Raw genomic sequence first — 7,772 nt, 5'->3', positions numbered from 1 at the left:
TAGCATCTGATGGAACATTGAGAGTGACAAAATGCTGAGAACTGGCTTTGACTGATTGATTTTATTCTGTGGTGTTGTGAAACCGGCACCTACGCCATTTTTACTTCTGTGGGCTGAACTTTTTGGCCAAATATTGGCTGGTGATTAGCCTAGAACAGGGGGAAGTTAGGGGAATATCCTTCCCTGTGTCCAAGACACCCCTTTCAGTTTGCCCCACAAAAAGTTGCAAATCTATATGCAAGGATATAGCTGATGTGAGGGAAGGCAGGACATAAGCTGGTGCACATCTCCAGCTTGTCATAGTAACTCCAAGGAAGTAAACGTGAAGCAGGGTGAAAAGCACTGCTAGATGACACAGGTAGGCCATGAAGCTACCAGAAGAGCAGGGAAAGACAGGGGAGTTGACCTGGTTGCCTGGGCAATGGGGCTATGTCTCCCCCTCCCCCATTCAGAGTGAAGACAATAGGATGGCTTTGTATGTCTTCAATGACTTCATCCTATGTGGCGCTGTGACATCAGCCAACCAGGGACCATGTAATGAACAAGATGAAGGAGCCCTTTTAGTTAAAAAAGGAAGAGTTCAAGGAGCAGCAGATGGAGAACGATGGCTGCAAAAAGGTGATTTAGGTTTTTTTTAATAAATGTGTGTTTTGAAATGGCAGCCAATGCAACTTGAAGCCATGCAAAAAAGCACTAGTAGTGTAGAATTCCTAGATCTCCTGAGATCTGGGTTTCAATGTCATTCTGTGGCTTGCAGATGTCTGTGGTGGAAAGATCTGGTAAAAGATGAACTCTCTCTTGTTCCCACTTACCGCTGGTTTCCGGTGAGGAGTCTTGGAGCCTCCTCCCCGATTCCCCCATCTGCCCCCCTTCTCCACTGGTGTTACGCTGATTTCCTTCCCCAGCAGATGGGCTGCCTCTCTCCCTACTGGGACCCTCTCCGCCATCCCTCTGGAGCCTTCCCTCCGCCTCTAGCTCCGATGGCAGTTCCCTGACAGGTATATAGCCGAGCTTGTGAAGCTCCAGATCACAGGAGTGCCAGCTTGGTCTTGCAACTGTGGGGGCCCAAGGCTGTGGGTGCCATGCAGCATGCATGGCCCTGGTGCTGAAAGTTGTGGGTGCCCAGGACCTTCATGGAGAATTTTGTGGGTGCTCGGGCCCCAGGGAGTCGGCACCTATGCCAGATCACATGCTAGCACCTTAATTAGTGCCAATAGTACTAAGAGAGCTGAAGTGTATGTTGCTGTTGTTAATTTTGCTGCCTGGTCTTTGACCGCAATAAAGATTGATTGATTGATTGATTGATTGATTGATTGATACGAAGAGAGCCATCTCTCGCAATAGAAATGAAAGGTGCTTCCTGTGTGGTCTGGGAACTGCTGCTTTCTTCAAACTTCTTTTGGGGTTTTTATTACAGTATAAGTGTAATCACCCTGTAAGGGAAGGTGATATTGTTAGCCTGGGGTGATATTGTTAGCCAGATTTAATTGCAGACCTGAGGTTTCCTAGTGCAACTACAGAATGTGCAAGAGTTCCTAGGACATGTAACGGAGATTCAGATTCTTTATTATTATCCTGAATACACACATTAGGAAGTGAAATCTCTCCACCAAATAGTCATCTGTGATGTCATGGATTGTTGTTGTTGTTTAGTCATTTAGTCGTGTCCGACTCTTCGTGACCCCATGGACCAGAACACACCAGGCACTCCTGTCTTCCACTGCCTCCTGCAGTTTGGTCAAACTCATGCTGGTAGCTTCGAGAACACTGTCCAACCATCTCATCCTCTGCTGTCCCCTTCTCCTTGTGCCCTCCATCTTTCCCAACATCAAGGTCTTTTCCAGGGAGTCTTCTTTTCTCATGAGGTGGCCAAAGTAGTGGAGTCTCAGCTTCAGGACCTGTCCTTCCAGTGAGCACTCAGGGCTGATTTCCTTCAGAATGGATATGTTTGATCTTCTTGCAGTCCATGGGACTCTCAAGAGTCTCCTCCAGCATCATAATTCAAAAGCATCAATTCTTCAGCGATCAGCCTTCTTAATGGTCCAGCTCTCACTTCCATACATCACTACTGGGAAAACCATAGCTTTAACTATACGGACCTTTGTTGGCAAGGTGATGTCTCTGCTTTTTAAGATGTCATGGATTAAGAGACCCTTTTTGGATTAAAAATCTCTGCTCAGCCATAAAGTTCACTGGATAACCTTTGACAAATCTTTCCATATCATGGAGCTGTAAAGAAGTACATTGATGCAACAGACATTACTGATAATAACCAAAAGAGGAGTTTGGGAACATCAAGTATACACTCATATAGTACTGGAGATTGTAAGATTCAGTGAAATAGACATAACCAAGATTTTAAGATATTTATGTATTGGAGCGTAATACAGAATGATGACTAGTTTTTGCCTTAAATCCTCTCTTTACTTTCTGTGAGGCAATTCCACCCTAAATGTTGCACAGATTGTCTGCAATTAAGTCCTGAGATTTCAGGAGGATATACTTTTGAGCAATGAGTTTCATATCCGAGTGTATGTCCGAGTCTGTAACTGAAAAGTTGCATGAAGAATAGACTAGGTTAATTGCACTGCATCCAAGGTTCCTTTCTGAAGGCGTTTGAGACGTGTCACTTGTGAGTCACACTCAGAGCTGGATGTTGGCCCATTATCACAGAGACTCGGCTGAGCAGTTGTTGGAGTCAGCAGAAATGAGAGGGAGCTCTGGGGCTGATTGATGGGAGCTCTCCTGTATGTGAGAGAAATAAGCTGCCTGCGGAGAGTCTCTCAGGCAACCTCAGGTTTTTTTGTGTTTTAATTGGAAGAGGCCTAGTTGACAAAAGTCAAAACTGGAGAAGGATTATTTGGCTAACCTTAGAGCCCAGCACGAAGCAGAACGAGGAGAAATTGTCTCTCTTTTCCCAGCTTTACCGCTGCATCTGGGTGCTTCTGGTTTTAGCCATGGCTCAGTTCAAACACTTCGCTTTTCAATTCTAGGAATAGCAGTTGGGCTTTCTTGCTTGCTTTGCAGGATACTTCTGCTATGCTTTTATTGTCTCCCCAAAGAGAATGCTGTGCTTGGGGTTTATCTGCAGGGGCTGTTTCACCCAAGGTGCGTCTAAGGGGCAACTTACACAGTCTCCCACACACATCCCCAGATTGTCCCCCATTAGTCCTCCATTTCCAGGACTTGTTTACATCCAAATAAATGAGCAGTTAATTAAAAGAGCAGTAATTTCCTTCGCAATATTCCTTGAGCTGTCATTTCATACATCTCAGGATGTATTGCCACTGAAGCAGTGAGGTGAAGCTGTCTTCCAGCTTTGATAAAGGTAAAGTGACCCCTGACCATTAGGTCCAGTCATGGCTGACTCTGGGGTTGCGGCGCTCATCTCGCTTTATTGGCCAAGGGAGCCAGCATACAGCTTCCGGGTCATGTGGCCAGCATGACTAAGCCGCTTCTGGGAAAACCAGAGCAGCGCACGGAAACGCCGTTTACCTTCCTGCCGGAGCAGTACCTATTTATCTACTTGCACTTTGACGTGCTTTCCAACTGCTAGGTTGGCAGGAGCAGGGACAGAGCAACGGGAGCTCACCCCATCGCGGGGATTCGAACCGCCAACCTTCTGATCGACAAGTCCTAGGCTCTGTGGTTTAACCCACAGGGCCACTTCTCAGGATGTATTGCCACTGAAGCAGTGAGGTGAATCTGTCTCCCAGCTTTGATGGAGTTTAATTCTGAGTAAATAGTAGAGAAGGATCTTGGCCATGAGAACAAGCATTGCTGGTCAGGCTAAGGTCTGGAAATGGAGCTTAGTATTGGTCACACTAAAGCAGGGGTAGGCAACCTAAGGTTCATGGGCCGGATGTGGCCCAATCGCCTTCTCAATCCGGCCCATGGAAGGTCTGGGAATCAGCATGTTTTTACATAAGTTGAATGTGTCCTTTTATTTAAAATGCAGCTCTGGGTTATTTGTGGGGCATAGGAATTTGTTCATTATTCCCCCCCCCCAATATAATCTGGCTCACTACATGGTCTGAGGGACGGTGGACCGGCCCATAGCTGAAAAACGTTGCTGACCCCTGCCCTAAAGCAGTGTTTCCCAAACTTGGGCCTCCAGCAGTTTTGGACTACAACTCCCATCATCCCTTGCTAGCAAGTCCAGTGGTCAGGGATGGTGGGAATTGTAGTCCAAAAGCAGCTAGAGACCCATGTTTGAGGAGCACCGCCCTAAAGGATGGGTGAGCACTAGAAGCCCTTTGGATCTGAGCTGAAGAAGACTTCCCAGCTAAAGAGCTGCTCTCGGGTAAATTGGAACTTGAGGCAAAAGCCTACCTACCAGATATCCCCCAGTGTATGCTGCTGCCCCTTCCCTGCTGGCCTCTCCTGGAGAAATATCTGTTGCTTTGCTAGATGGCTGTATGAAGCAAAGGTGCTAGGTGAAGCGTGGAATGAAAGAACTGATTCCAGGAAATCTGAGAGTGAGGGGTCAAAGACCTCCTTTGCAGGGAACCCTCATAGTCCAAGGTCTTCGTACTCCATTTTCTCCAGGGCCAACTCTCGAGTTCAGCTCCCTATGAAAGCAATGCAGATATTATCTGTTGCTTTGCAAAGCCAGACCTTTTGGCCAAGAGGATCCCCCACAAGAGTTGGGCTGATGGCTCTGACTCCAAATTTTCTTGGGCCTACTCTTCAAAGCTGAATCCTTTCCTTGCTGAGGTCTGCCTTGAACAGCTGCCCAGACTGGTTCAGCAATGAACTGAGCTATGTAACCATTTGGAAATAAATAGCTCAATTGCTTTCTTTGCCAATCTGATGTGAGCCGAGGGGAGCTTGTCCATCACTAATTTCTGGGCAACATTGCCAGGGCTTTTTTTCAGCCGGAACTCGCTGGAACTCAGTTCTGGCACCTCTCAGGTGGACACCATTGCCATTATAAGAGAACAATGGAGGCGTTCACGGAGAGTTCCAGAACCTCTTTTTCTAGAAAAAATAGCACTGAACATTGCACTATATTAAGTCCCAGTTCTACTTCCAGACAACTGCAGAAAAGCAATGCCTCAGTAGTGCAAAAAAGCACCAAACAAACCAAATATGCACTTTACAATTAGTAAAGTACTTTTAATTGTACATTCAGTTGCTGTTTAGTTTAGTTTGTTTTATGACAGAGCTGTTTGTTTGTTTGCTATTTATGGAATTTGTTGGTATGCATTCTGTAATTTTTGCATTTATTTTTTAAGTATTTTTCCCCCTGTATATATATATTTTTAATTGTTTCCCCACTATGGGATTGAACTATTTAATGACGAGCAGGTTATAAATCATCATTAAAAAATAAATACATGTCCAGTACACAGAAGCAAATGAGTGAAATGACCTTCACATTTTCTGAACTCTCTAGGTTGTGCATGCTCATGGCAAGAAACAGGAAATGACAAAACGAAGATCACCAGAGGGAAGGTGAGGGAACTTTTAGTCACTCCTAATGCATGCCAAGGGATGCAGGTGGTGCTGTGGTCTAAACCACTGAGCCTCTTGGGCTTGCCGATCAGAAGGTCAGTGGTTTGGAATGAAGTGATATGGCTTTAGTAGAAAGGTTATAAGGAATTAAGTACAAATAGATTAATAGAGTATTAAAAGAAAAATAAGGTTGAATGTGTTAAGATAATTATAGGACAGGAAACAGGGGAAGATGGAAAGGAATTGCTGAAATAATTAATAGAAGTGGAATACAAAAAGGGAGGTTTTGAGGAGGTCATGGAAATATGTGAAAGAAAGATAAGACATTGAAATTTATTTATTTCTTTTCTTTTCTTTGTTGATGTGTTTTTAAATTGTTTTTGTTTTGTCTTGTTAGTTTAATGTTTTAGTGTAAGGTAGTGTCTTTGTATTGTAATGTATTTTTTGTTGTTGTTTTTTTGTAGTGTTTAAATTGTTGTAAAAGCAATAAATATTATTTTATTTTAAAAAAACCAGAAGGTCAGTGGTTTGAATCCCCATGACGGAGTGAGCTCCCATTGCTTGGTCCCAGCTCCTGCCAACCTAGCAGTTCGAAAGCATGTTGAAAATGCAAGTAGATAAATAGGTACCACTCCGGCGGGAAGGTAAACAACATTTCCATGCACTGCTCTTGTTTCACCTGAAGTGGCTTAGTCATGCTGGCCACATGACCCGGAAAAACTGTGGAAGCGGACAAACATCGGCTCCCTCGGCCTGTAAAGCGAGATGAGCACCACAATCCCAGAGTAGTCTGCGAATGGACTTAACTGTCAGGGGTCCTTTACCTTTTTTTTAATGCATGCCAAGCATGCAGTGTGGGATGGAGAATTAACTTCTAGAGAAAATGACAGAGGAAGTCCTTTGCACACAGAAACTCTCAGTTTCAACCCTCAGCATTTTCAGGTAAAGCTTGGAAATACTTCTATCTGACATCCTGGAAAGGCCTCGTCCAGTCCATGTAAGCAATTCTGAACTAGATGGGTCAACAATAGAAGGCAATTTTGTATGTTTCGGTAGCTGTCATTCTGCTTAAGTAAGTTATCAGCATGGCACAAATCTCTTATTAAAAATATGAGGGGAAACTCAGAAGCAGGAACGTCCCAGCTTTCAAAGCCCACTTATTACCCTCACAAGTCACAACCGACTGCTGGTAGTGCAATATTCCTCCCTCCCCACATATGATTAGGAAGAAATAAGTCTGCCCAGGCAGAAGCAAATACTCAGCAACCAAGGGGGACGATGAACTTAGTTTACTCCCCAGCCTCCCTCTCCATTGCTGGACCACACCTGAAGGAAAGGTACTTTCAGCATGTAACCGCACCTTGAAGAAAGGTGTCTGGACTTCATTTAAAAAAGGGAATAACAAACATTTATGCCAAATAAAGGCCCTCAGCCAACAGGCTACTTTGGAAGGAAGGGAAGGTATAATAATAATAATAATAATAATAATAATAATAATAATAGGCTTTATAATGAAATCATAGACTGGAAATGTAAATAAGCCTGCAAGAAATATACCTATGTTAAAATAAATTAGGGACTTATTCAGAGAAAATATGTTTCGGATGGGAGCATTGATTTGACTGATAACTGCTGTTTTCTTTCAGAAACCTGACATACTGGACAAAGAAGGCCGCTCCAGAAATGCCTTTTGCGCTTTCTGTGTCACATGCCGATATTTTATTCTGGAGCCGCCACTGCAACAACTACAATACAAATGGATAGTAGCTGTAGAATGAACAGCGACACAAGATTGCAATCCAAAGACTAAGGGAGAGTAACATGCTAACTACACAAAGCACTGCTTTGAAGAACGGTGTATGGACTTCATGAAACAAATGAAGAACAAATGTATATTTATTGCCTAAATAAAGGCCCTCAAGCTGGTGGTCTTCTTAAATCAACTCAGGCCATAGAGAATATAAAAGGAACTATGTACTTTATGAAGAAATTTACTTTCAGTTTAATGATTACAGTGACACCTACTGTTCCCAAATAATCAAAATTATGTACATTTCATTCCGCAATATGTTAGGAAATTATTGTTCTGTAATTCCCATCTACAAATTTATTGCATGGATTTCAAATGGATTTCCATTCCCTCTCAAACGGATTGCATTTTATTACTTCAGAAAAGCTTTACAGCACCCTGAAAAAGCACAACTTTTTATGAGTCAGTGTATTTATATTCATGGTCCCACTCAAAGAAGGAAGGATTTTATGTAGCTCAAGACATCTATAAATAGTAAAATAATATCTCATTATTTGCAGTTTAT

The 7,772-nt window shown here is 43.4% G+C and overlaps 1 long non-coding RNA gene across 2 annotated transcripts; it reads left to right on the top strand.

The window, feature by feature from the left end:
* The first annotated feature begins 513 nt into the window (after window positions 1–513).
* LOC309522405 lies at window positions 514–7,382 on the top strand. 2 transcript variants are annotated; one of them, XR_014215091.1, is made up of 4 exons: window positions 579–618; window positions 3,028–3,108; window positions 5,399–5,457; window positions 7,104–7,382. It is a non-coding gene; the product is annotated as an uncharacterized lncRNA (long non-coding RNA). The 2 variants fall into 2 exon arrangements; XR_014215090.1 differs by lacking the exon at window positions 3,028–3,108 and having other exon boundaries at window positions 514–618.
* The last annotated feature ends 390 nt before the right edge of the window (window positions 7,383–7,772 follow it).

The sequence above is a fragment of the Podarcis vaucheri genome (assembly GCF_965113315.1).
Source record: "Podarcis vaucheri genome assembly, chromosome: 17".
NCBI lineage: Eukaryota > Metazoa > Chordata > Lepidosauria > Squamata > Lacertidae > Podarcis > Podarcis vaucheri.
Note: the sequence above shows the minus strand (reverse complement) of the source record. Positions and strands in the feature narration are given on the sequence as shown.